The sequence below is a fragment of the Lissotriton vulgaris genome, chromosome 6 (genome assembly GCF_964263255.1).
Source record: "Lissotriton vulgaris chromosome 6, aLisVul1.2, whole genome shotgun sequence".
Lineage (NCBI taxonomy): Eukaryota > Metazoa > Chordata > Amphibia > Caudata > Salamandridae > Lissotriton > Lissotriton vulgaris.
Window position 1 is genome coordinate 793595778 of NC_141694.1, and position 26286 is coordinate 793622063.

A 26286-nucleotide genomic window follows, 5' to 3' on the forward strand; every position below is an offset into this window, starting at 1 on the left:
AGCTTACTATGAAGTACAATGCATATAAAATGAGCAGTATTATAAAGTAGTACTGTAAAAGCATGATATGGTTTCTAAGCCATAAAGTGCATAAAATGTATAAAATACATAAAATACATACAACAATAAAAGGATGACTAAAATACTCAACTGGTGCTTCTAGAATACGCCTACCCCGGTGTACCTAACCTAAGTCTGGTAAGAGGGAGGGAGTATAAGAGGAGGAGTTTAAGTCTAGGAGTTCTCTGCCAGGAATCTGATTCCGATAATTCCCTAAGAGGTATAATCAGCTCCGTACCTTTGTTCTAGAATGAAGGAGGTCTTGTGTCTCGTTCTCGGGACTCGATTTCCCAGACACCCGCAAGGGTAGCCTGGAAACACTGGAGCTGGATTTCTCGGCAGGAGAAATGACAGAGTCTCGCAGTGCGTCTGCTGGAGGGTCGGCTTCCTTTGGCACTTGCTGCTGCAGGGCGTCGGGCAAGTAGATAGTCGATCTGCTCCAAACCACGGTGTGTTTGTTTAAGCAAATCAAGGCATATTTATACTTTGAAGGTGCCGAGTTTGACGCATGTTTGGACTTAATAATGTCACTCAAAGGCTCATTTCTTGGAAAACGCCAGGAGTTCTAGGAGAACTTAATATTCAAGCAGGGGGAAGTCCCGAGCTGCTGAAGGCGGGTTTTTCCAAGAAAACGTTAATTCTTGGAGCTTAGTGGAAGTATCCATGCCGTATTTGGGCTGCATGGCTTAGGCCAAATATGGTAATGATTTCTATGCCTATATAAGGGAATGATAAAGTATACCTATATAAGGGCATGAATCGGGAAATGTATACTAGGGTCCGAGATTCATTTACAACAGGGGTGGTCGTGTTGTTGAAGCTGTCGTGGATGTCAGCGATCTAGAAATGGAAGAAGATGGCTAGTGAGTCGCACAGTTCTTGTGAGGGCGGGATGTCGTTGGCGTTGGCGCTGGGGTGGAGAGTTCCTTTACGATGCTGAAGAGCTTCTTCCTGTCGTATGCGTTGTTATCCAAGCGGTCCTTGAAGGAGGATCTCTTGGCTAATCTGATGAGGTGGTGATGTCTGCGGGTGGCGTTCATGTGGGCTGCGTGGTTGTCCGGTGTGCATTCGTGGAGCTATATCTTCTCCAGTTTCCGGCATGCGCTTTTGGAGGTCTGGAGCTCGTTGGTGAACCAGGTGGGTCTCTTGCTGGCATGGCTGTTAGAGGGTTTCTTTAGCGGGGCGAGGGTGTTGGCGCAGTCGTCGATCCACTGTCTGAGGTTGGAGGCTGCGGCGTCTGGGTGGGTGAGGTCGGCGGGTGGGTTCTGGGCGAGGGTGGTGATCAGCTGGTCTTCGGTGACTTTGCTCCAGCAGCGGCGAGGCAGCTGTTGGGTGCGGTGGTGCATGGTTGGTTTCTTGAAGGTGAAATGGATGCAGCGGTGGTCGGTCCAGTGGAGTTCGGTGGTGTGGTCAAAGGCGACGTGGGTGCCTGTGGAGAAGACGAGGTCCAGCGTGTGGCCGGCGGCGTGGGTGGGTGCGGTGCCGAGTTGTCTGAGGCCAAAGTTGTCGAGGTTGTCGATCAGGGTGGCGGATTTGGCGTTGTTGTTGTTCTCGAGGTGGAAGTTCAGGTCCACGAGGAGGATGTAGTCCATGGAGGCGAGTGCGTGGGTGCTGGCGAGGTCGGCGATGGAGTTGCTGAACTAAGCCCGGGGTCCGGGGGGTCTGTAGATGAGTGTTCCTCTGAGGGTGGTGTTGGGGTCGGTGTGGATCCGGAAGTGGAGGTGTTCGGCGGTGTTCAGGGTGTCGCCTACTTGGGTTGCTACCTTGAGGGTGGACTTGTGGATGATGGCTATTCCTCCTCCAATTCCATTGGCGCGATCCCTGCGGGTGATCTTGTAGCCGTCCGGAATGGCTATGGCGATGTCAGGCGCCGAGGAGTCGTTCCATCAGGTCTCAGTCAGGAAGGCCACGTCTGTGGCGGAGGTGTTGAGCAGATCCCAGAGCTCGACGGTGTGTTTGCGTGCGGAGCAGGTGTTGAGGAGAATGCAGCGGAGGTGGTTGGGTCCCATCCTTGGAGGTTTAGTGGCTCTGTCGCAGGTGAAACTGCAGTTGCGGCAGGAGAAGGGTCTGTGGGTCCGTTTCGGGGCGGCCTGGAAGCAGGTGTGGTTTTGGCCGGCGTTGAGTGCGTGGAGGGTGCTGGCATCATAGTGGAGTCTGGTGTTGTGGCATTCGCGGGGTCCAGGTGTTCTGGCACTGGGCACGGTCCAGGCGTGGACAGGCGCAGACGGGCTTGCCTTAGCCGCATCCGGCATATATGCGGAGGTGGGAGGGAGGAGCAGCTGGGAGGCGGGGGCAGCGAGTGGGCAGGGGGCGGGGCCGCAGGGGGCACAGCAGCGGGGAAACAGTGGTACAGAAAGCAAAATGGGGCACAAGGGGGGGAAACGAGTGGCACAGAGCAGGAACGTGGCACAAAGAGGGGGAAACAGTGGTACAGAAGGCAAAATGAGGCACAAGGGGAGGGAAACAAGTGGCACAGAGCAGAAAACGAGGCACAAAGAGGGGGAAACGGTACAGAAGGCAAAATGGGGCACAAGGGGGGGAAACGAGTGGCACAGAGCAGAAAACGAGGCACAAGAGGGGGATAACATTGTGCGCGAAAAATATAATACAACATTAGATATTTCTAAAGGTTTCTTCTGTCAAAACATTGAACCAGAAAGCTGGAATTTGATCGCTTTCTCAATCATAGGGACACAGCATAAATTTTGCCGTCTCCCCCAAGGATTCAAGAATAGCCCAGGGTTATTTTCAGCCAGAGTAACAGAGTTACTACAAACGTATGATGATGAGGCATTATCTTATGTCGATGACATCTATCTTACAGACGATGACTTGGATGTGCACTTGAAAACAGTGAACACCATAATACTTGGGTTCGCTTCTGAAGGGTACAAATTCAGTTTTAAGAAATCACAAATTGCCCACCTCAACGTCCTATTCTTAGGATACAAACTTTCAAGTGAAGGCAAAAGCCTGGCAGCCAACTTTTTAGAAAAGTGTGTGCTGCTCCAACCTCCAAAAATGCTGAAAAACTTACAGTCAATTCTAGGTTTCCTAAATTTCAGAAGAATTTATGTTCTAAATTATGCAGAAAGGGTTAAACCTCTCTATGAACTAATAAAACCTGATTTCAAATCAACAAATTGGACTCAAAAACACACAGAAATTTTGTGTTCAGTACAAACAGACATGTTAGCAAAAACACAGTTACAGACACGTGACAACGTACGCAATCTTGTAATCCGAATCATCCCAGAGAGATGCGGATTCACATACTTAACTTTTAATGAAGGAGAAAAAGTACCAATAGCTTATAGATCACGCTTGTACACACAAGCTGAAATGAAATTCACTTCAACAGAGAAAATTCTGACAGCGGTTCAGACTGCAGTAGCAAAAGAGAGAGCTCTCGCACAGGGTAAACACATAATGATCATTACACCTGTACCTGCCTTAGAGGCAGTGACAAAAGCGAGCATTCCAAATGCTAAAGCTTTACATCCGAGACGGATACAATGGGTTTACTCTCGTGCTGCAACAGACATTGAATACGTTTTTGACCCCTACTTGAAAACTCAATATTTCTACAGTGCCAACACGAATGTCCTCTGCCCACTGAGATTCTGCCTCTAGAACATTATGGATGTATAATTTATACAGACGGATCAACACAGCCCGCAATTAGGGGTTAACAAGCTTATAGTGCTGTGTGTGCGATTGTTTTTTTTTATATTTATTTTTATTAGGTATAACAAGCAAGGCAAGAAAACAATATACAGAGTGCTTTGTTCAAATGAGGCCGGATAAACAGTACATCAAATAATCAGTAATCACTATAAGGAAGGGAGGAGTACAGGGGCGAAGCAGTAAGCAGACAATAATGCAAACATTAATGTGGGGTCAGGGGGAGAGTGGGATATCGATGTTATCCACTGCAGGTGGTGTACATATGTCTCCACGATACCTGTTCTATGCCATTTCCGGGGGCGGCCCCGGGCCAGATATACAGGTTTTTCCCTAAACATGCACCAGTCCATGTTTTCCTTCCATACTTCAACTGTAGGCACCTCTGGGACCCCCACAATTGTGCAATATCACGCTTAGCAATCATGCCCCAAGGGTCGCCCACTGGGTCTGGGCTACGTTGTAATCCGTAGGCTCCCAGACATTTAGCAAGCAGCGCCTGGCCTCCGGTAAGAGGGCAAAACCCGTAACCTATTTCATTACATCATACACCCCGTTCCAATAAGTCGCAACTTCATGACATTCCCAAAAATTATGAAGAAATGTCCCCACCTGTCCACATCCCCGCTTACACAAACCCTCCTCGGAAAAGCCCATTCGAACCAGACGGGGGCCCGAGATGTACACCCTGTGAAGAATCTTAAGCTGAATCAGCCGAAGTCTCGCTGGTATCGCGACCTCCTTGGAAGAGGAGATCACCGATTGCCAGTCCTCGTCATCCAATTTGAGGCCGTCACGGACCCAGAGATCATGTAAGGGCAACAGGAGGTCCAACCTATCGTTGATCAACTTTTTATAGACAAGGGAAATAGTACTGTCTGGAACGTGATCATCTAGCAATCTGTCTTCAAGCGGGGACGACTCAGGGACCGCCTCCCCTATCGAAAAGACTGACATCAAGGCATGGCGAACCTGGACATAGAGGAAATACTCCGAGTTCCCTAATTCAAACTCCGTCTTAAAATTATCAAACGATTTCACTTGTCCCTTAACCCAGAGGTCTCCCACCTTGCTAATACCAATGAGGTCCCATTTATCAAACCCTTTTGTCTTCCACAGTTTACCAAGTCTATCAGAGTCGAAAAGTGGGGTCACTAAAGTCAAGCGGTCCTTCCATCCCATCAAATTAGTTGCATCTTGCCATATACGAACTGCCGTCTTAGTAGGCCCGACAATGACTTGACCACTGATTTTGAGTATAGTGACCTTTAGTAGTTACCCCCAGGCAGCAGCCATCTATCCATAGCGAAAGCAGGGTTCAATTCAAGACCATACATACCATGATTAATGGCCCCCAACTGAGACGCCCAGTAATATCGTTTGATGTCCGGGAGGGCAATACCCCCGTCGTACCACGGGAGCGTTAGTTTGGCCAGCGCAATGCGAGGTCTACTGTCCCATATCAGTTTCCTCTGCAGACCCCCAACTTTACGAAAATAACTAGCCGGGACTATATCAAGAGTGTTTTGGAGGGCATAAAGGAAACGAGGCAGAGACATCATCTTAAAGAGGGCAGTGTGTCCCAACGGTGAGAGCGGAAGTCTACGCCAACCCGCGACGTCCTGCCTCAATCTGGTCAGAGGTGGGAGAAGATTCTGCTCATACCGAGCCACAGGGTCCATAGAGACCCAGATACCGAGATATTTAAATCCCGTCTGTGTCACCTGGATTGGGCAGTTACGCGGAAGGAGGGGAACGTCACCAGAAAGAACGTACAAATAGGATTTTGCCCAATTGATAATCAAACCCGAGTTTCTACCAAAAGAGGCCAGGACATCGCAGAAAACCATCAACGACTTCCTGGGCGAGGTCAGATATAGCAAAATGTCATATGCGTAGAGCGAGATGCGATCTTCATACTCAGAGGACCACCGAATACCCCTCATCGAGGGCTCCCAGCGGATCCATGCAGCGAGAGGCTCGAGGGCTAGGGCGAACAGAAGCGGTGACAGGGGACGCCCCTGACGAGTACCGCGCCCGAGACCAAACGGAACCGAGACTCGACCGTTCACCTCAATTTGCACAAGGGGGTCCTCGTAAAGAAGTTGCACCCAGCCAATAAAACCGGGACCAAACCCAAATTTAGCTAACGCAGCCCACAGATAAGGCCATTCAATAGTATCAAAAGCCATTGTGGCATCCAAGGACACCAAAATGGCCCGCTCACGTAGTGTTGCAGCCCTCGCGAGAACTCCGTGCAGACGCCTAAGATTCAGCGCAGTGTTACGATGGGGAATAAAACCGGATTGATCCGGATGGACCAGTTCGCTAATAACAGTAATCAATCGATTGGCCAGCACCTTTGCAAGATTCTTAGGCTCGGCGTTCAAAAGAGATATAGGTCGGTACGATCCACACTTGTCTCTCGGTTTCCCCTCCTTATGTATAACAACAATCGTCGCAAGTCGCTGATCCCGGGGGAGAGAACCACATTCACGAGACTCTAAAAACATATCTCTCAAGTAGGGAGCTATCTTGACGGGCCGCAACTTGTATAGCTCTATCGGCAGCCCGTTAGGACCCATGGCTTAACCAGATCGCAAGGAGCGGATCGCAAGGGCTGCCTCATCAGCAGTTATTGCACTATCCATTTGCTCTCTATCTACATCTGAAAGACTCGGCAGAGCAATGTCCCACAGCAACAAATGAGAGTCATCCTCCGGCCTATCCGACATGGGGGAGTACACCGTCCGAAAATGATCAGCAAGGCACTCAACAATCTCCACAGGGTCCGCGACCCACACACCACTCGCCGTCTCAATCTCAGGCACAACACGACTAGCTCTGTCCCTCTTATCAAACCATGCTATCAATTTACCTGCTTTATCCCCCACATCATATAGACGACCCTGTTGCTCTTGACTCATGGCCTTAGCTGCATCTGTAACCAATGCCCTGTATTCCAACTGTTTTAATCGCAATACATGTGTCTTTGCGCGGGTGACCTCCTGTTCCAGATCTAACTCCAGGTCTGCTATTTCAGTCTCGACCTTCACTACCGCCTCATCTCTCCTTTTCTTAACGCCCGCAATCAGAGACAGGGCTTGGCCCCTGAGAACTGTTTTAAAGGCCTCCCAAAGCGACACTGCAGACGAAACAGAGCCTTCATTCTCTGAAAAATATTGATCAAGTGACTTTATCAAATCGTGACGAGTTTTAGGGTTGCGGAGATACCAAGGGTTGATCGGGGCCACCCGCCCCTCGGTCCCCGAAGACAATTCAATTGAAGCCACAAAGGAGAATGATCAGATATTCCCCGAGCCATATGCTTAACCTCAGTGACAAAAGGCGCCTATGCAGCAGGCACCAAAATGTAATCGATTCTCGAGAGGCTACCATGAGCGCCAGAATGGAATGTGTATTGCCGCTGAGAGTGGTGCAACAGTCTCCAGCAATCTACCAGGCCTAGAGTATCAATGAAGTCACAAAGCCAATTCTGCGCCCCCTTGAGGTCCCTAGGTGGGTGTCTATCAGAAATACCAGATACAACCGCATTGAAATCACCACCCAGTAGCAATGATCCCTCGGGGAGAGCAAGGATAACCCGTCCCAAGTCCGCAAAGGTAGTTGACTGTAGGCCAGGAGGGACATAGACGGAGACCAGGGAAAGGGTCCTGCCCTCCCATCAACCAGTAAGAACGACATAACGCCCCCTATCATCGAGGGCAGTTGCATCAACTTCCAAAGGGAGAGAGTTCTTAATAAGGATACCCACCCCCCGGCAGCCTGAGGAGAACCCCGCATGGGCAACAACACAATACCCCTTCCTATTCATGGAATAGCATGTATTTCCTATCAAGTGAGTCTCCTGAAGTAGGACCACATCCGGGGAGTGACGTTTTAATAGTTGCAGCACTACTCCACGCTTTATCCTATCCCCCAACCCGTTCACATTCCAGCTCATAAGCCTCAACCCCCTACCCCCGTCCCACAAGAGGAAGAAGATCCAACCCTGAGAAGAAACCAGCACTTCAATCATAAAGTCTTGCAATACTGTGCCTTGCGGAAAAACAAACTGGAAAACCAACAAATCCCCCCTCCCCCACCACCACCAACCAGTTACTAGTCCCCCACCCTGCACCCCTGCATACCACTAGAAAGCCACCCCAACTTGCAGTGTGCCTGTCACCCCCACATCTAAACTAAGCTACAAAAAGTCAAGCAGAGGAGGAAAAAGACTCACTGATAGCCCGCAACCCCCCCAAATGTCTCACGGAATCATACTACACAATTAGTGTACCACAGTTCGAAGCCCCCGAAAGACCCCAGAAACCAGACAATGATAGCGCTTATTCCTGGTCCATCGATCCGCCCTCCGCACCGCCGGTCTGCCCGTCCTGCGAATGATGGGTCGGTAGAGTATCCAGCCAGTCGGCCACCACTTCCGGTCTGTCAAAAAAATAGGTCCGCTCTGCATTTTCAATTCGCAACTTGGCCGGAAAAAGCATGGCGTACTTGAGGCCCAACTCACGGAGTCTCTTTTTTACCCCAAGAAAACCCAGTCTCTGTTTCTGAACAGCTTGGGTAAAGTCTGGATAAAAACTGATGGTAGAGTTCTCAAACTTTATGGGACCGCCCGCGAGGCCTGCAGGATAGCGTTTCTATCACAGAAGTTAAAAATCCGTGCTATCATAGGCCGCGGTGGGGCACCCGTCTTGGGTTTACCACCCGGAACCCTGTGAGCTTGTTCCACAGTGAAAAAATTACTCAGTCCCTTGGGTGAAAAGTGATTAACAATGAGGTTCTCCACGAAGAGGTCAGCTGCCGGATCCTCCGCCTTCTCCGGAACTCCGATGATACGGACATTGTTCCGCCTAGCCCTTCCTTCAAAATCCTCCAGACGACGCGCAAAGAGGTCATTGGAGGCCCTTAAATTGCGAACCTCCGTCTGTATCTCAACAACGTCGTCCGTCAGACTGGAAGTCTTAATGTCCAACGATTTAACCTTTTCATTGGTTTTCGTTAGGTCCGTGCGGATCAGATTCACATCAATCGCCACTGTGTCAAGTTTGTGGGCGAGAGTCTCCATTTGTTTCCCGAGGGACGATCTGATTCCATCGATGGCGGCCATGACGAAGTCAGTGGATCTCTCGTACCCTCCAGCGACCTACCCGGTCCACTGGGCGATACCTTAGCCTGGGTATAGCGATCTATGATGTTAGTTTGGGTATAGCCACCCCGCCGAGTGGTCTTAGACTTCTGTTTGTCCCCCTCCGGTTTCCCCGCCATTGTGGGAAGTAGTAGGTATGGTCCCAAACGGGGGTGGGGGGACAAAGCGCAAACCAAGCGGCTGAGTGGTAGGCTATGCCCGGCAGCAATCGACGTCGGTCAACTTGGAACAGTCAGACTGAGTGGAAAGATGGAGGCCTCAAAGGTCCCTCGAGCGGAAGTTCAGAAGCAGCCCGAGGACACGGCTCGAGCGTCTCTCCAGGGCAGGTCAATCCGTGAAATACACACACTCGAGTGCCAAGCCAGACAGTTGCCTTCGGCGAGAGGGAGGCACTCCCAGTATCGGGTCTCTCCAGTAGGCAAAAGTGAAAGTGGAGCGGACCGTCCGTCTCCGCCACCTCAGGCCGGATATATGCGGGAGGTTACGAGGGTCTCGGGAGCCCTGTGCTGACGTGGCCATCTTGGTTGCGCGTGAAGCTCCTCCTCCCGCGTGTGCGATTGTAAAAGGTCGCTGGCGCAATGGTAAATTCAGACCTATGGTCGCAAAAACTCAATCACTAGGAGACTGTACAGCTCAGCGAGCTGATTTCCAAGCATTCAAGATGGTGCTTGAAAATACCGATCGCGAATTCCCCACACTCATAGTGTGCGATTCGTATTACTGCATCCAATCTTACAACGGATATCTGCAGAAATGGGTTCAAAACGGTTTCAAAGATGCAAAAGATGGCACAATCAAGCATAAATTGCTATGGGAACAAGTAGTTCTAATACAGAAAGAACTACAAAAGACTCACGTGATCCAGCGTGATGGCGTTCACGTTGCAGGGAATTCATTGGCTGACGAAGCTGCGAAGACAACTGTGCAAACGGCTTCCGTAGCTGCAATCACTCGTTCAAAAACAAAAATAGACAGCGAAATAATGCAAGCTGTCACTGCTTCAGTAAAGGATAGTGGTAAAACACTTCCAAAAGGCTTTCCACTCAAGTACTCATAAATAACTGATGCGAATAATGTTCCATTTGCTCGAATCCCTGGAGTGGGGGATAGAGTAATTCCAAACATGGAACATAGATTAGAACGAATCTTAGCAGCACATGAAGGGCTCGCCTCTGCACACGCAGGTGTTTCCGCCACAGTGTCATTATTAAAACAGAGATATTGATGGTCGCGCATGAGGAAACAAACCAGAAACTATGTTTTGGAATGTGAAATCTGCGGGAAGATGAAAGTCTCTACAGTGAAACGTCCTGCGCAGACGACCCTTCTTATTTCAGATAAACCACTAGTGTGCGTTTACCTGGACCACTGTGTGCTTGCCCTTCTTGGGGATTACAACATTTGTGGCTGTTCTCTGGTCTGCTGGGAGGGCCAGTGCATCTCTTGCAGATAGGTACATATTGAAAGGTGAGGTGCGATTTTATGGGTTTCACATTTAAATAATTCAAGAGGGAGGCAGTTGGGCCCTACCACCTTGCCCGACTGTAGTCCTACCCTACCTTCAAGTTCCAATCCAGATGCTCCTGTTCTTCCTCAGAGACGACCTTCAATGTCAGGGTCACCAGGAGCTCCACACAGTCCCCCGGACCTACAGGACTCAGATGTGTACGTGTTTTCCAGTATGTTGCAAATGTCTCAGCTATTTATGGTAGTACCATCTTACTCGGGTGGAATGAGGTGGCCTATGATGAAGCATGCCACATTACATGAATGAGCCCAGCACGTCCAGTTCTTGGAATTGCCAGGATTCTGAGTAGGAAAATAGTTGCAGGCAGACAGGATCTTCAGGGAGGCATTTAAAAATCTTTAAATGCTCCCCTACAGGTTACCACGTCATTTTGTGTTTTGATGAGGCCAAAAAGGAGACCTGTAACATTAAAATATAAGCAGGATAATGATAACTACTGTTCCCTGGGTGTGTGGCTCTTCACCTTAGCCATGAACCATGTCCACATGCCTGCTGTTAAAATGCTAATTGAATTACCATCAATTAAGAAGAAGTCAAACAATATCTATATTTGGCACTATGCCAACCTGTTTTATTTGATACTAGACCATCACTCTCTAGCACCATGCAACCTAAACTGTATCAGCAGCATCAGAAATTACCTGGAGAGGCAGGAAACACGATTATACTGAGCCCAATGTATGCAACTGCTGCTACAAGCCCATACCCACAGACAAATGTCTGAATTCAAGTTCAACAAGCATGCTTAGCCATACCCCCCAATATACCCAGGGCAGAAGCCCCCAGTGGTTGAATATTTATACAACGCTCCTTTCTTTCCAGCAAAATGGTGCCCCCTTCAAAGAATGCACGGTATGGGACAAATATTGTTTGGCCTACCAGCATGTTTGGCCGTGCCATGAATAGAGGGCTCTCATCAAGTCAGCATCAGGAAAGAAATATATGGAGAATGAGACCAGTAGAAGACTTGGGTGTCCTTTCTCATAGAATTGGGTCACAACATGAAAGGGGATGCAAGTCAGACATCAGAGACTAGACATCATGCCACAGGCGATTGAAATAAGACGTGAGTGAAATACCTTAAAGTGTCAATGAAAGATCTTCACAGACTAGCCATATAACTTTAGGCTTAGCCAAAACAACACAAGCACAAATATGAGAACACATAAAAATATTTAGAAAATATTGGATGATATAGAAGAAAAGTTTGCAAATAACTATTTAGATGGACAAATTTCAAAAACACCAAGTAAAAATTAAAATCAGGAAAAAAAATAGAAAACAATGAATGAAGGAGCGGCTGATAATATTGCCAAACACCTATTCTACTGTATTGAGATTAGGAAGTTTTATTATCCTTAGCAGACAACTCCTTGCTTGCTATTATAGAGAAATTCTCTATGTATTGCAGGAACATAGGTCTGTCCATTAATGCACATAAAACTAAGACTTGTTGATAATAACTGGGCTTTACCTAAAAAAGTTGTTTAAAATAAGCGGCTAGTTCCTCTAAAGGGTAGATCATTTTCACGACTGGTTAGGCGGCAGGATACGGTCAGGACTCCGAACTTGACGCCAGGTAAGGCAGGGGAACACACGCAGGAAGAAGGGGGATAGCGGGTGAAGGGAAAGCTAAATAGGAGTCCGTCGAGTGCAGAACCGCATTCTATGGTGTCAGTGGGCACGGACGAACAGGGGGAGGGTGGTGCGATTGAGGAAAGGGGGCTTATGTGAAAGACATGGGCGTGGGGACGGAGTTGCAGCAGAACGGAGGGGGTCAGAGTGAAGGTGCTGCGGCAACCGGCCCCTCGGAAGGGCAAGTGGCGGGGTCGTCGAGGGTGTCGGTGGCGGGAAGAAAAAGCGACGGAGGGGTGTCCAGGAGGAGGGGTAGGAGAGTCACAATATTCCAGCAAAAAGGTTGCCGTACATGGGGATCACTAAACCTTTGGGGGCTCACCTTACGTTAGCCACAAAAGAGAAAATATGGAAGGGCGAATACGTGGACATGATGAAGCTGTTACATGGAGAGCTTATAGTGAAGGGAGGGTCCAAAGAAGAGGAGTTAGAGCTGGCCAAAAGACTGAGGGTGCCCATGACAATCGAGAAGTGGTCGGCGGCTTTTCTGATTTTCACCAGCGTGTACTGTGAGAAGTACCCCAATAGGTCCGTGGCATTGTTTAAATACATGGACGTGATTAGGCGGGCACAGGTCACGTATGGAGGGTACTCGTGGTCGCACTACAACAAGGAGTTTTGGGCTTGGTAGGCATGGGATCCGGAGGCTAAGTGGGGGGAGATAGACTCGGACCTATACCCACAAACCATGGGGGGGCAAATTTGGGAAGACGATCTACACGGCGAGCGGTCTCCGACTCGCTCCTTGTCCCTTGCCGAACTGTCCCACCCATGGTGGGGTGGGGTCTGTGGGGAACAGCACGGGAAGCACTGTGGGAGCGTGCTGGGACTTTAACAAGGGCTTGTGTACAAGGCAATACTGCAAGTTTTGGCATGAGTGCTTGAAGTGTGCAGGAAGGCATCCCGACATGCAATGCTGGGGGACGGGAGTCAGTGGACAGGGTGAGCAGCCCACCCAGGCAGGGCAGCAACCAGCAGGGGGTAGGGGAGGCAGGGGAGGTCAGGGAAATTTGGGAAAGGGCTCATGTTCCCATTAATCAGGGCCGTCTGGGGGAATTCTTGGCATTCTATCCAAGGACAGGGATGCCATACTGTTGCAACGGGGCATTCAGGAGGGTTTCCAGCTCGGCTATGAAGGTCTGAGGGCCGCTAGGTGGGCCAAGACTTTGAAATCTGCCAAGACACACGGTACCGTGGTGCGGGACAAATTGTTTAAAGAAGTCCAGGAAGGACGTATGGCGGGTCCTTTCAGGTGTGGCCCCATCAGGGACTTGATCATCTCACCAATTGGAGTGGTTCCAAAGAAGGAATCAACACTTGTCATGGCCAGAAGGGGCATCGGTTAATTATTTCATGGTGGCCGAGCTGTCCTCAGTCTCCTACTCCTCTGTAGATGTGGCACAGCAGTTGGTTGTGATGGTAGGGAAGGGCGCCCTCATGGCAAAATGCGACATAAAGTCGGCATTTTAATTGCTCCCAGTACACCCAGAGGATTATCAGTTGTTCGGTATCCAATTCGAAGGGTTCATCTTCATGGATAAAGCACTGCCAATGGGCTGTTCCATATCTTGTGCCTTATTTGAACGCTTCAGTACATTCCTGCAGTGTTTTTTTCCTGGCACACCGGTAAAGAGACGGTGACCCACTACCTGGATGACTTTTTCCTGGTGGGACTGCCCGGTTCTGCGGACTGTCAGCATTAGCTGGCTAGTTTTAAAGAGCTCATGGGCTACCTGGGTGTGCCCCTGGCGCCAGAGAGAACGCAGGGTCCCAGTACGGTGTTGTCATTGCTTGGCATTGATCTAAATTCAGTGGCAATGGAAGCCAGTATGCCGAGGGATAAGAAGGTGCATATTATGCTGTTGATTGACAGCTTGCTGGCCAAAAAGAAGGTAACAGTCCGGGAGGTACAGGTCTTGCTAGGACACCTACATTTTGCATGCCGGGTGGTAAGAGCAGGGCGCACGTTTTGCAGATGGATGGGGTTGTCTTTGGCCGGTCTGACACTACCGCACCATCATACGCAACTGTCAGCAGGCACTAAGGATGGCCTGCGCATGTGGGGGACCTTTTTAGAGCAGTTTAACGGCATACCCATGGCAACCCCAGAAGAATGGGAATGGGATGTGACCATATCATCTGACACGGCAGGGGCAGGAGATTTTGGACTCTACTGACAAAGGAGGTGGTGCGCAGAAAAATGGCCAACACATTGGAAGAATTGGGGGAGGAGTATTGCGTTTCTGGAGCTCTTTCCACTGGTGGTGGCCCTGACAGTATGGGCTCGGGACTTGGCGCACAAGAAAGTGATTTTTAAGGTGGACAATATGTCGGTGGTTCAAATTGTGAACAGACAGTCGGCCAGGAACGTCCAAGTTCTCAAGTTGTTGAGGGTTTTTGTGCTGAGATGTTTGCGGCATGACATATTGTTTCAAGCCAGACATTTGCCGGGAGTGGACAATGACATTGCTGACGCTTTGTCTCGTTCACAGTGGCACAAGGACAGCGTACTGAAAAGTGTTGCATCGCTGTTTTCCTGCAGCAATGCAACACTTTTCATAAATGAGTCCCTGGATTTCTTCTACCAGGGAGATTAAAATGAATTAAATGAATTATTGGTGGGGCACACACAGACAAACACAGGGCATCACATAGACGCATGCACGCTTCCACATACGCAAACACACACACACAACCAGACAGACACACACACACTTCCAGTAGAATGAGAAGTCCTCAGCCTGTAACTAACACACTACACATGCATGTATGCACCCGCCCTTTCATGCACCCTCTCCTCTGAAAAGTGTAGAGGCCGAACCTCACTACTAATGTCTTATAAAATATACCAGAGAGGTTACATAAACTCAGCCGTCAAAGGCAGACCCACGCCTAGCAGTCACCACAATTACTGTAATACTGCTCCCTGACCACTGCGAGCTCATTTTCGTTCACTTTTGTCCAAAAGAAAATTATTTTAGGAGACTGCCAATCCTCAAATTGGAAATATTTACAGTTCCAATTAAGCCTCCCTGGTCATCTCCAGGGAATAGGTATTTTTTGCGTCTCTGGTAAGATGTTAATGAAAGTTTTGTTGCACTGCTTTCTGGTCAGTGGAATGTCTACTTGTATTTCCTGGGTTTCTAAACAAAACAATTTAAGCGAGGCTATTGGCGCCTATTGTCCAGTTGAACACTATAATACGACCATTGACTCAAGGGGCATTTCTAAATGTTTGCCCATCCGCTTGGAACTCATCTATTTACACACTTCTGCAGGAAGCTAAATTTTGTTCAATAGCTAGTTTACATTTGTATTTAGTAGTGTGATCTTTCCATCATTCGATCAACTCTTCAAACCTTTGTCATCTATCCGCCACTTTACTGCAGAGAAGCTTCACGCGCTTCCCGCCGTCCCAATAGGCTGGGAGTCATTTTGGTGATGTCAGGGCCCTGTTTCTACGTTAGACAAGGGCAATCGAAAGCTGGCCATGGCTCAGGGGACTCTACAGTCTCAGAAGGGATTCTTGAGGCCCCTCTGAGACAACTCCACTCCCTTCCAGATGTGCCCAAATGTGTGATAGATAACAAGCCTCTTAGCAGTACTTCCAAATCTAATAATACAGGCAATTGTTTGTGCGGACCTGAGTGTATATACATACCTGTTTTGACGCATAAAACACCAAATCAGATATTTGTAGCTTATGAAATTAAACAAGTTGCGTAGAAATACAATGCGGTGTGACATTTGTTCCAGGATTTTCAGCTGAATTAAAAGCTGCGTTTACAACTGTACAAATATGCCTTCGAGCAGTGCTTCATTTGACGCCGGGCTTCCTGTGCTTTTGGCACCTGCACTTAATTGTCAGCACTGGCTCTTTATTAGTTCAAAATACATCGAAAATGATTGATACTTGTATCCCAATCCATTCTTATAGATTTGGGGGGCTGGAATAATCTGAATTGTCACACTTGTAGGAGTGTGATGGCTAGTAGTTGTGTTGGCATTGCATTGGCAGCGTTGGCAGGGGCAATGTGTGGCACAAGCTGCAGTGTCCTCCTGATGAGGGCCTTGGCACTTATTTTGTTTTATTTTACAATTCAAGGACTGAGTTCGAATACACAGCAGGTTGTGTGATCTTATATAATACGCTGCTTATACGTAGTCTTTGATCACTTATTGTGATTGGACAAGAGGTAACAGAACGCCACCCACGACAGTGCACACCTGTGCATGTTTCACTTTCTTCCAATGCAATGAATCACTCCCATACAGATCAGTTTCTTCTGTTTTCAGCCCGGACACAATAACAGTTCATAAATCCAGACCAGCAATTCAATAAAAAAAATACTGCTGCGATTTATTGATCCAGTGCACATTATGGCGATACATTCCTGATTTATGGAGACATGGTACCAGCACTAGGAATAGGTTGTTAACACAAAACGAATGTTAGTTACAACTGTTCCTGCTAGCAAGGCATTCCTCAAACAGCGGTCCATCAGACAAAGTGAAAGGTATAAATCCTTTCTCAGGGAAGAAGATAGCGTGCGTTGTAAATCAGTGCATGTGTACTTCAAGGATTTCCCACTCCCTCTTTCTCTTTCTACTCTTTCCATCTGTTTCAATATATTTGTCAATATAATGATGTTTTGAAATTGCACCCTAGACCAGGGCAAATATGAAGCAATATGTGTCTAAGACGAATGCATGGCCAGTGCTGGGCGGGTAGGGGGTGGGGGCTGGGACGCCTCCAGCCCTTTGCTGTCCTCTGCAATGCAGAGAAAATCAAAACATTCACTCCCACTCAAGAGGACTGGATTAAATCCATCGTTCTTTTGCTCACTACGCCACCTCAGTTTCGACACAGCCATATGCAAATCAGGTTTGACCCTGTGCCTCATGGGAACAGTCCAGCCCGACATGCCAAGCCAGGTCCTCCCTGGACCAGAAACAAGCATCCTGGGACCGATTTCGGGGCATCACCAGGCATGCCACACTATACAGCATGCACCATGATCTGCTGCAGAGGCTGACACTTCCTGTGTGTCATCATGCATAGCAGAACTGGCTCAGGGTAACAGAGTGCTAGTCACACTCACTAACCATGTATCGTTTGCTGGTATGTTTTATCCATGGGGTTGTGGCTGAGTGTCCAAAAGCAGGAAGGTGTAGAACCTCACAACACTACTTTGGCCCCGATTCACAATGAGCCTCTACACTTGTGGCAGAGGATCCTCAGGCACGGAGGGGAATACTGCACTTGTGGTGGGACCCCCGCAATCGGAAACTGAAGTGTGGAGATCCTGCCAGGACCGTTTTACCAGCATTATAGGCCCACAGGCAAAGCAATGCACTGGGCCCTGCCTACACAACCACCCACAGGAATAAAAATGTTTCATGGAAAATTGGTGTTAAATTCTGGTTTGCATGGGGCCCTAATGCCCGTGAGGCCCCCGGGCAACTGCCCGGTGTGCCCATGCTTTAAGACGGCACTGGATCTTGCCACGAGGGCTGAGATCCCCCCTCGACTAAGGATCCTTCGTCACAAGTACGGAGGTTCTTTGGGCCTATTCAGGTGCACAATGGGAACAAGGCCATAGAGAATGTTGACGAGGAAATAAAAAAAAGTCCCTCAGAAAATAAAGATGGGCATTGTGACAATGCATACACATTCTGAAATTCCAAAGAGTGCATCCTGTTCGAGAAACGGTGCAGGTTGGCCTAAGTGCCGCAAATCCAACACACCTATTGGTGCTAATATTAATCCCATAAAGAAGAACTTCTTAACCCTTTTACCCCATTGAATCACTTTTGGAAGCTGAGGACCCCAAACCTTTTCTAGGATTTGAACCTCAACAATAATCCACAAACAAGTCCATATCAAACCAATATATTACTTATGAACTATTTATATAGGTTGCTGCTGCCTCTCAGTGACCAGCTTTTCAATATTTGGTTTTATTTCTGAATGGTGAATTCTGATGTCAGATTCAACATTTCTCAAGCAGTTTCTGTAGTTCTGTTTTATTATAGTCTGACAGGTTTGTTTTTTCATGCAATAATACGTTATGCAGCGTCGGGGAGGGGTGTGGAGGGGGTAGATTATTCATCATGCTTTATAGCCACAGGAAGTCCTGATCCAAGACAAAATGTCAGCGTAGCCACTTACTATGTAAACAAGATCTATTTCATATCTATCTAAGATTTATTTTATGTGCATTGAGGATAAGTGTCTAGCATAAAATATCGGCATCGATCTGAACCTCTTGGAGCTACAGCAGGCACAACCTTATACACAACATCCAGTGCAGATGTACTAACCTATTTTGCGGGTTCAAACAATCCAATTCACAAAATCGGAGTGTTTGGGAACCACAAAACAGGGTTGTCTCATTTATGAATCCCATTTCCGGAGTCAATAACTTTCTATGGACTCTTAAAATGGGATCCCGAATGACTACTGAATCACAAATTCGAAGAGGTGTGTTGTGCCTTCCCTTCGAATTTGTGATTTGTTAACATAAGAATCAAAGATTAGCAACTGTAATTTTGATGACAAACCATTGAAAAAGTCACTGACTCCCAAGTTCTGGTGGTAACTCATCCACAAAAGGGGAGGGGTCCCCTTTGCACCCCTTACCCTTTGTTAATTCTGGAAAAGGATTCTGAGTAGGTAGCGGTCGATGAGCCTACTGCCAACTCTCACAGAAACGTTTTTTAATTTTTTTTTTTTAAGGAGAGGCCTCGTTTCCTTTAAGAAAAATAGGACACTTTAAAAAACATAAATGTGTTTATTTAAATGAAATCGCAGACATGGTGCGACCTACCGAATATCATTTAGCAGATCGAATTGCGACCCAGCCTTATTCGGAATTTTATGAACCAAAATTTGATTAGGTAGGTCGATTTGCAAAACGACATACTGGGCGCAAAAAAAAAATCATGTTCAATTGGGGGACAGTTTTTGCGACCCGCATAATGATACATCTGGCCTCAGTCTTCTTTTCCTAATGTATCATCCTTCCACCAACAGAAATATTAGTGATGGTGTAGTTCTAATAAGTGCCCAATATTAGCACAACTATCTAACTCTCGAATCATTAAAAACTAATTTGTGCATCAAATCACAAGTTATATAGCTGGAACCATAAGACAGTGATTAATGAGAATAGAATCACACAAATGCCCCTGTATAAAGACTGGGGAAAGAGCGACTTTTGAAGTTTTCCTTTTGAAAACATAGGAAAGGAAATAAGTGCCTGGAATCAGAGTGAGGAAAATGCGTAAGGGCAGAGGCTGATTCATGGACGATGTAAGATTGTGCTTATTACAGCTGTACACAACATGCATAGTCGGTCAAATTAACTTTAATCGATTTGACAAAGCAAATCATAAAAGTACAAATTTCATTAAAAAAGAAATGTTATATAATTTAAAAAATCATAAATGAGCATGATACACACCAGCTAAGAAACAAGCAATATAATAACATGCATTACAATTCTCAAAAAACTGCAGCTATAATAATTGCAGGTTTAGCTTCTTTGAAATTCAAGGGTAAAAGTACATGCATTCATTTATGCATACAATAATATGTGAGCTCAGACATGTTATGTTGGAAACAAAGACAAACAACAACAAGGTGTAGTACACTGAACCAATGTAAAATCTTCGGTAAGGCATTGGACCTGGACCCATCACCTCTCATTTGTAGCTCACTGAGTGCAGGCACAGTCAGAGCATTTGCCCCCTTCGCTTGAAAATTTGCCCCAGGCAGATTCTCATTGTGAGGCATGTGTAGGCACAAAGGGTTAGAGCAGGGTGTGACACACTCTACACTTCACAACGCACTACACACCCACCTTGCTGAGTTAATAAGGACTTGGAGCATAGCCATTTTCACAAACAGCTGCCCTTCCCTCATCATCACTGGCATAAGGATGCTTGAAAGGAAGTATGTTAACCAGCGGTGGCTCACAATTATTAACAATAGTGTGGTGTGCACACACTTGTGCACACCCATACTCGCGTACCTATGCTTCTATTACTTACCGGTAATTGCATTACTCTGAGTCCTACTCCCTCGCTTCCCTTACTTACAGAATTAAGGCATCCCTGCCTCACCAGACACCCGTACCCACGTGATTTGTCACGTGGGGACTATATATAGCCCCCAGCCCACTCATACCTCCTCGAATACCACATAGATCGAAACCACACCAAAAGGTTGGCCTGGACCATCAGGGAGGGAGGGAGGGATGTAAGTAAGGGAAGCGAGGGAGTAGGACTCAGAGTAATGCAATTACCGGGAAGTAATTGAAGCATTACCTCATCGTCCCTCCCTCGCTTCCCTTCCTTACAGAATTGAGATGTACAAAGCCAAACAGGACAACCAAAGAAGGTATGCAAAAAACAGGTTTATTAAAAAACACAGAAGACAAGGGAAAAAACACTATTCAGGAACCATAGTGGAGAGAACCCTGTGTCCAAAGACATCAGCACAGTCAACCTTCTGTCCAATCCTGTAATGAGAGGCAAAGGTCAACGGGGAAGCCCAGGAGGCAGCCCGGCAAATCTCAGAAATGGAAGCCCCTTGGACCTCCGTACAGGAAGCAGCCATGGAGCGAGTGGAACAACCCTGAACCCCCAAGGAGAAAGGTGACCACCCTCTTTGTAAGCCAAAGAAATCAGTGAACGAACCCAACGACTCAAGGAAGGAGTAGAAGGACGCAAGCCCCGATTCACAGGACCAAAATTAACAAAAAGGGAATCCGAGAGACGGAAAGGAGCGACATGCTCCAAATAGACTAGGAGAGCCCTCCTAACATCCAAAGAGTGAAGCCGGACCTCAGACTCCGAGGACGGAGAATCAAAAAAGGAAGGAAGAACCAACTCCTGATCTCTGTGGAACTGAGAATCGACCTTAGGACGAAAGGAAAGAATTGGCCGCAACACGATTCTGTCATCGAAAACCCGACAAAAAGGGTGCTTGGAAGAAAGAGCACCCAGTTCCCCCAGGCGGCGAGCAGAGGAAATGGCCACCAAAAAGAAGGTCTTGAAGGACAAGAGGCGCAGATCCACCGAAAGCAATGGCTCAAAGGGAGAAGACATCAAGGCGCCTAAGACCAGAGACAGATCCCAGTTCGGATAATGCCTCCGAGGGGCAGGAAGAACATTACTCAAACCCTTAAAAAGGCGACTGACCAACCCCTCAGAATCAGAGAGATTGCCCCAAGAGCTCCGAAACGCCTTAATCGCCGCCCATTGCAAACGAAGGGAAGACACCTTCAAGCCCAAGGCAGCACCCTCCTGAAGAAACAGCATCACCTCAAGCCAAGAAGAGGTTGTAGTAGGGTCCAAACCCCTGACAAGACACCATTGACTGAAAGAACGTCAGTGACGTAAATAAGGCTTGTTGGTCGAGGCGCGCCTAGCCGCCTGCAGAGTAAAGGGCAAACCAGCCGGAACCCCTTGTCGCAGAAGTCCTAAGCGTTCAACCTCCAAGCCGCCAAGCGCATCCGGCCCAGAACATCCAGTTGCAACGCCGGGAAGACCAAAGGGGGAGGAGACAGAGGCAGCAACCACTCCACCTCTGACCTCATCTTCACCAGGAGAGGAAACGCATACAGAAGCCCGCGGTTCCATGGGCAGGAGAGAGCATCCACTGCCCAGACCGATCCCTCCCAACAGCGGGAGACAAACCGGGACACCAAGGCATTTCCCACATCCGCAAAGAGGTCCACCACCGGAACACCCCAACGCATTGTCAGAGCCACAAACAACTCCCGACGAAGGCAGAAATCCACAGAAGACGGAATGGCCCTGCTGAGGGCATCCACCCGGGAATTGGACACCCCCCGAATATGGATCGCTGAGAGCACCAACAGATGAGATTCCGCCCAAACAAACAACCGTCTCGCTACTAGGGCTAGAGAAGAGGACCTTGTCCCCCCCTGCCTGTTGACGTAAGCCATGGCAGTGATGTTGTCCGTCCGAATCAGGACCACGGAACCCCGCAGAAACTGGGAGAAGGCCAACAGAGCCAAACGGACGACATCCCGCTCTGAGCGGGAGACCAGAAGCCCCTGGACTGATGAACCCCCAGCCAAGCCCCCCATCCTGAGAGGCTGGCATCGGTGGTCACCACAACCGGAGCCGGAGGAGAGAGAGACACCCTTCAGCAAATGACCTCGAACCAGCCACCAACCCAGAGACGACCTGATCTGAGGGGAAACCGGGATTGGAGAAGAGAGGGGAAGGCAATGGGGAGACCAATGCACCAGAACATGAGCCATCAGAGTGTGTAAATGAAACGTGCCCAAGGAACCAGAAAAACCGTGGCTGTCATATCCCCCTGAACCTGTAGCCAACGTGCCGCCACCTGCACCGGACCGGACAGAAGAGACAGGATGTGAGCTTGAATCTTGGCCACCCGAGCCTCGGGCAGAGTGACCACCCCCAAATCTGTCCAAAACCTGGCCCCAATGAAGAGACGATCCTGGGATGGAACAAGGAACGACTTGCCCAGATTGACAAGAAAGCCGTGCTCCCTCAAAACGGCCAGCACCATGTCCGTGTGATCGAGAGTCAACTGGAAAGAGGGAGCATGAACCAACCAGTCGTCCAGATATGGATGCAGAAATATCCCTGACAGTGGACCAGGGCCACCAAAGGGGCCAAGAGCTTGGTGAAGACCCGAGGGGCGGACTTCAGCCAGAATGGCAAAACAGCAAACTGGAAGTGGAAGATGCCAATCGCAAAACGAAGAAACTGCTGATGAGTCCGAGCCACAGGAACGTGAAGGTAGGCGTCCTGTAAATCGATAGACGTCATGAAGTCCTGGACCCCCACCAACGGGATGATGGACTGCAAAGTCACCATTTTGAAGTGGATGGTCCGAACCCAACCATTCACCCTCTTTAGGTCCAGAACCGGCCGGAATCCCCCTGACACCTTCTGGACCAGAAACAAAATGGAATAACATCCCAGACCTCGCTGTGCCAGTGGGACCGGAACGATTGCCTTCTTCGACAGAAGATCAGGAACCCCCTCCAGCAGAGCCTCCCTCTTGGTCGGAGACTTGGGGATGGGAGTAAGGATGGTGCCCCAGCAGGGTGGAATGGCGACAAAGTCTATAAGATTGCCTCTCCTGATAATAGTCAATGCCCAGAGATCCCTTACATCCAGCCGCCAAGCGTCCAGGAAAGACATCAGCCTCCCGCCCACAGGACTTGCGGCTGAAACACAGTTGACGTCAGGACTTCCTCTTGAAGGTATCCGCCGGAAGCTTGGGACCAGGCAAGGCCGAAGATTTCCTGGGCCTGAACTGGCGTTGACGAGCAGAAAAGTTCTTGGAGGACTGGCGGGAAGACTGAAAAGACGCATAGGAGGAAGAAGCCGGATTCCAAAAACGGTGAGAACCAGAGGCAGACGCCTTGCCCTTGTAAGGCAGTGCATGCTTACGGTCCTTGAAGGCCTTAGTGATCATACTATCCAGCTGGTCACCAAAGAGCATCTTGCCATCAAAGGGGATTTTAAGGAGCGAGGACTTCTCCGAAGAATCAGCCTTCCAGTCACGCATCCACAAGTTCCGACGAGCCAATACCAAGGAGCCAGAGGCCATGGCCGCAGACCGAAGCACATCCGAAGAGACGTCAGCCAAGAGCTTAGCCTGTTGCTCCATGTGGACAAGCAAGCCAGAGCAGTCCGTCTCCGCCTGAATAGCCGTGGCCAGTTTGCCAAAGTCAGACACCAATGACTGTGATACGCCGAGTAGATGCCAGCACACAAAGACAAATTCCCAGCGGAAAAGGCCTTCTTCAGTGCACCATCCACCTTCTTTTCCGTGGCATCCGAAGGCGAACAATCTTCAGGATTGATAGAAGTGCGACCAATAAGAGTGGCCAACATGGCATCCACCTTCACAGAGTGAGGAAGAGAGACCTCCTCCTCCTCCAGGGAATAAAGCTTCTGCAAAAAGCGAGGAACAGAGGCGCGCTCAAGATCCCGCCACTCCCCCGATATCAAGTCTTTGATTTGGCCATGAAAGGGCATAGCGAGCGCAGGAGGCTTAACATATTGGGGGAAAATGTCCTCAGACCCCACGGGAGCAGTAAAAGGAGAAAACCCCAAGTTCTCCCTGATGTGTTGGAGAATAGCAGGCACCTCCTCCCTACGCACAAACTTCCCCGAAGACGTAGAAGGCATGGCAGAGTCCGAAGAAGAAGAGGAGTCCTCAGAGGGAGAGTCCACCGGACCCCCCGCAGCACGAGAAGACCTGCGCCTCGTCTTAGCACCTCTCGCCTCCAGAGCACGAGACACAGCAGCCTCAATCATGGTCTGCACCTCAGAAGCAGACAGGAGGGCAGAAGAATCCATCGGACCCTGGGACCTGGTCCGACGAGCCGGGACAGGCACCTCACCATCATCATCAGAGGAAGACAAAACTCTCAAGCGCTTAGAAGTCCGCTTAGCCATATTGCAACTGACAGGGTAGAACAGCCGAGGCAAGCACTTAAATAACGTGCAACACAGCCGCAGCCGGGAGACAACCAATAGATTAAAAAATTCACGAGGCAACCAATGAAGAAGCCTGTAAAAACAGAAACCAATCACAAAAACGCATAAAAAACGACCTCAAACGAGGCCCCTACCGTAAAGGAGCGTTGGAAACAGCTAGCCGCGAAGCCACAGCACATCCGCCAGCCGCTATCTCCCATTCCGGTCCCCCGAACCGGAACCACAGCCCCAGCCACTCAGGGCCGGTGACTCCGTCACCCGGAACCGGACCACCCAGCCACTGAGAAGTGCACCGCAACTCCAGAAACACGGTGGGGAAGGCTCGCGCACACCAGGCCGACGTTGCCAGACCCAGCAGGCAACAGCAAGTTAGGGAGAAGCCCTCCAAACCGAAGAAAAGACCGCAGCTCCGCAGAACGGCCAGCGAGTGGAACGCGCGTCTCACAATGGTGAGACAGAAAAAAACAGGAGGTATGAGGGGGCTGGGGGCTATATATAGTCCCCATGTGACAAATCACTTGGGTACGGGTGTCTGGTGAGGCAGGGATGCCTCCATTCTGTAAGGAAGGGAAGCGAGGGAGGGACGATGAGGTAATGCTCTCATACTCTTACAAGCCCACATACATACTCACACCCAGTATTCTCAAGCACATAACCAAACACCTATCCACACGTAAGTAAATAACACACATTCATCTATCCACACTCGCACCCAAACATTTTTTTAAAAGTGCTTAAAGGGCTTCCTCGGTGATGGTAGTGCAGGTGCGTGGCGGTTAAGAAAGCAGATGCCACAGGAAGGAGTTGGACCTTTAGGGAGGGCAGGGAAAACTAAAACAATACACCACCCCCTCTCATTGGCTGATATTTTCATGGGGCAGCCAATAATAGGAGGACGTTCCTTAACTTGTCAAAGAGTAGAATGGAGTTAATGAGAGCTGCTGACCTCACTCCACTCTTTGATGAGGCGTCACTGATAGACGGTCGGTCCTGGGCATTTCAGGGCTTAAAACTGAACTGCAAGGTTTAAGGGGGAGACTCTCATAATTTAGCGGGGCTGATGATACTGCGCCATTAGGGATGTAAAATCTTCAGCCTGGCAAAGCTTGGCTCAGGCTGTCAGAGGGCTGGACATTTGGTGCATGTAAAGCTCTTGGATGCCTAACCCGGACATGGTAGGCGCCTGCCACATTGGCCTCTCCTCAGCCTCACAGACCCTAATCATGTTTGCAAAATCGAGGTGGGCAGAGCTCCTCCTCCCATAATGATGGGTTGTCCCTAGTGTTCTCTATAATGGCAGGATGCTGGGCATGGATGAGGCCATGTGCGTACTATGTGAGTGAAGGAGACAAGTGTGCTCAATGTGACCCTAGGCTTTCAGCAGCTGTGCATTCACATTCTACTTTCACACTGCTGGTTCAAGCTTACATGTATTTTCAGGATGTCTGTGGTGTGGGTGGGTGGAAGGGCCCCCATCAGGGAAATGCGACTCTCAAAGTGGCAGAGGACAGTCTGTCCGTTTCCTACATGGCTTGCGCTCGCCAGGTTGTGGCAGTATGTGTGGGCGGTGCTGCTGCACTCACTTTGGTGAATGCAGCAGTGCCATCCACGCACACCACCCCTGCCCTGCTAGTGCCAGAGTAGGCAGGAACAGTGCAGTGCTTAGGCACTTGTCCAGACAAATGTG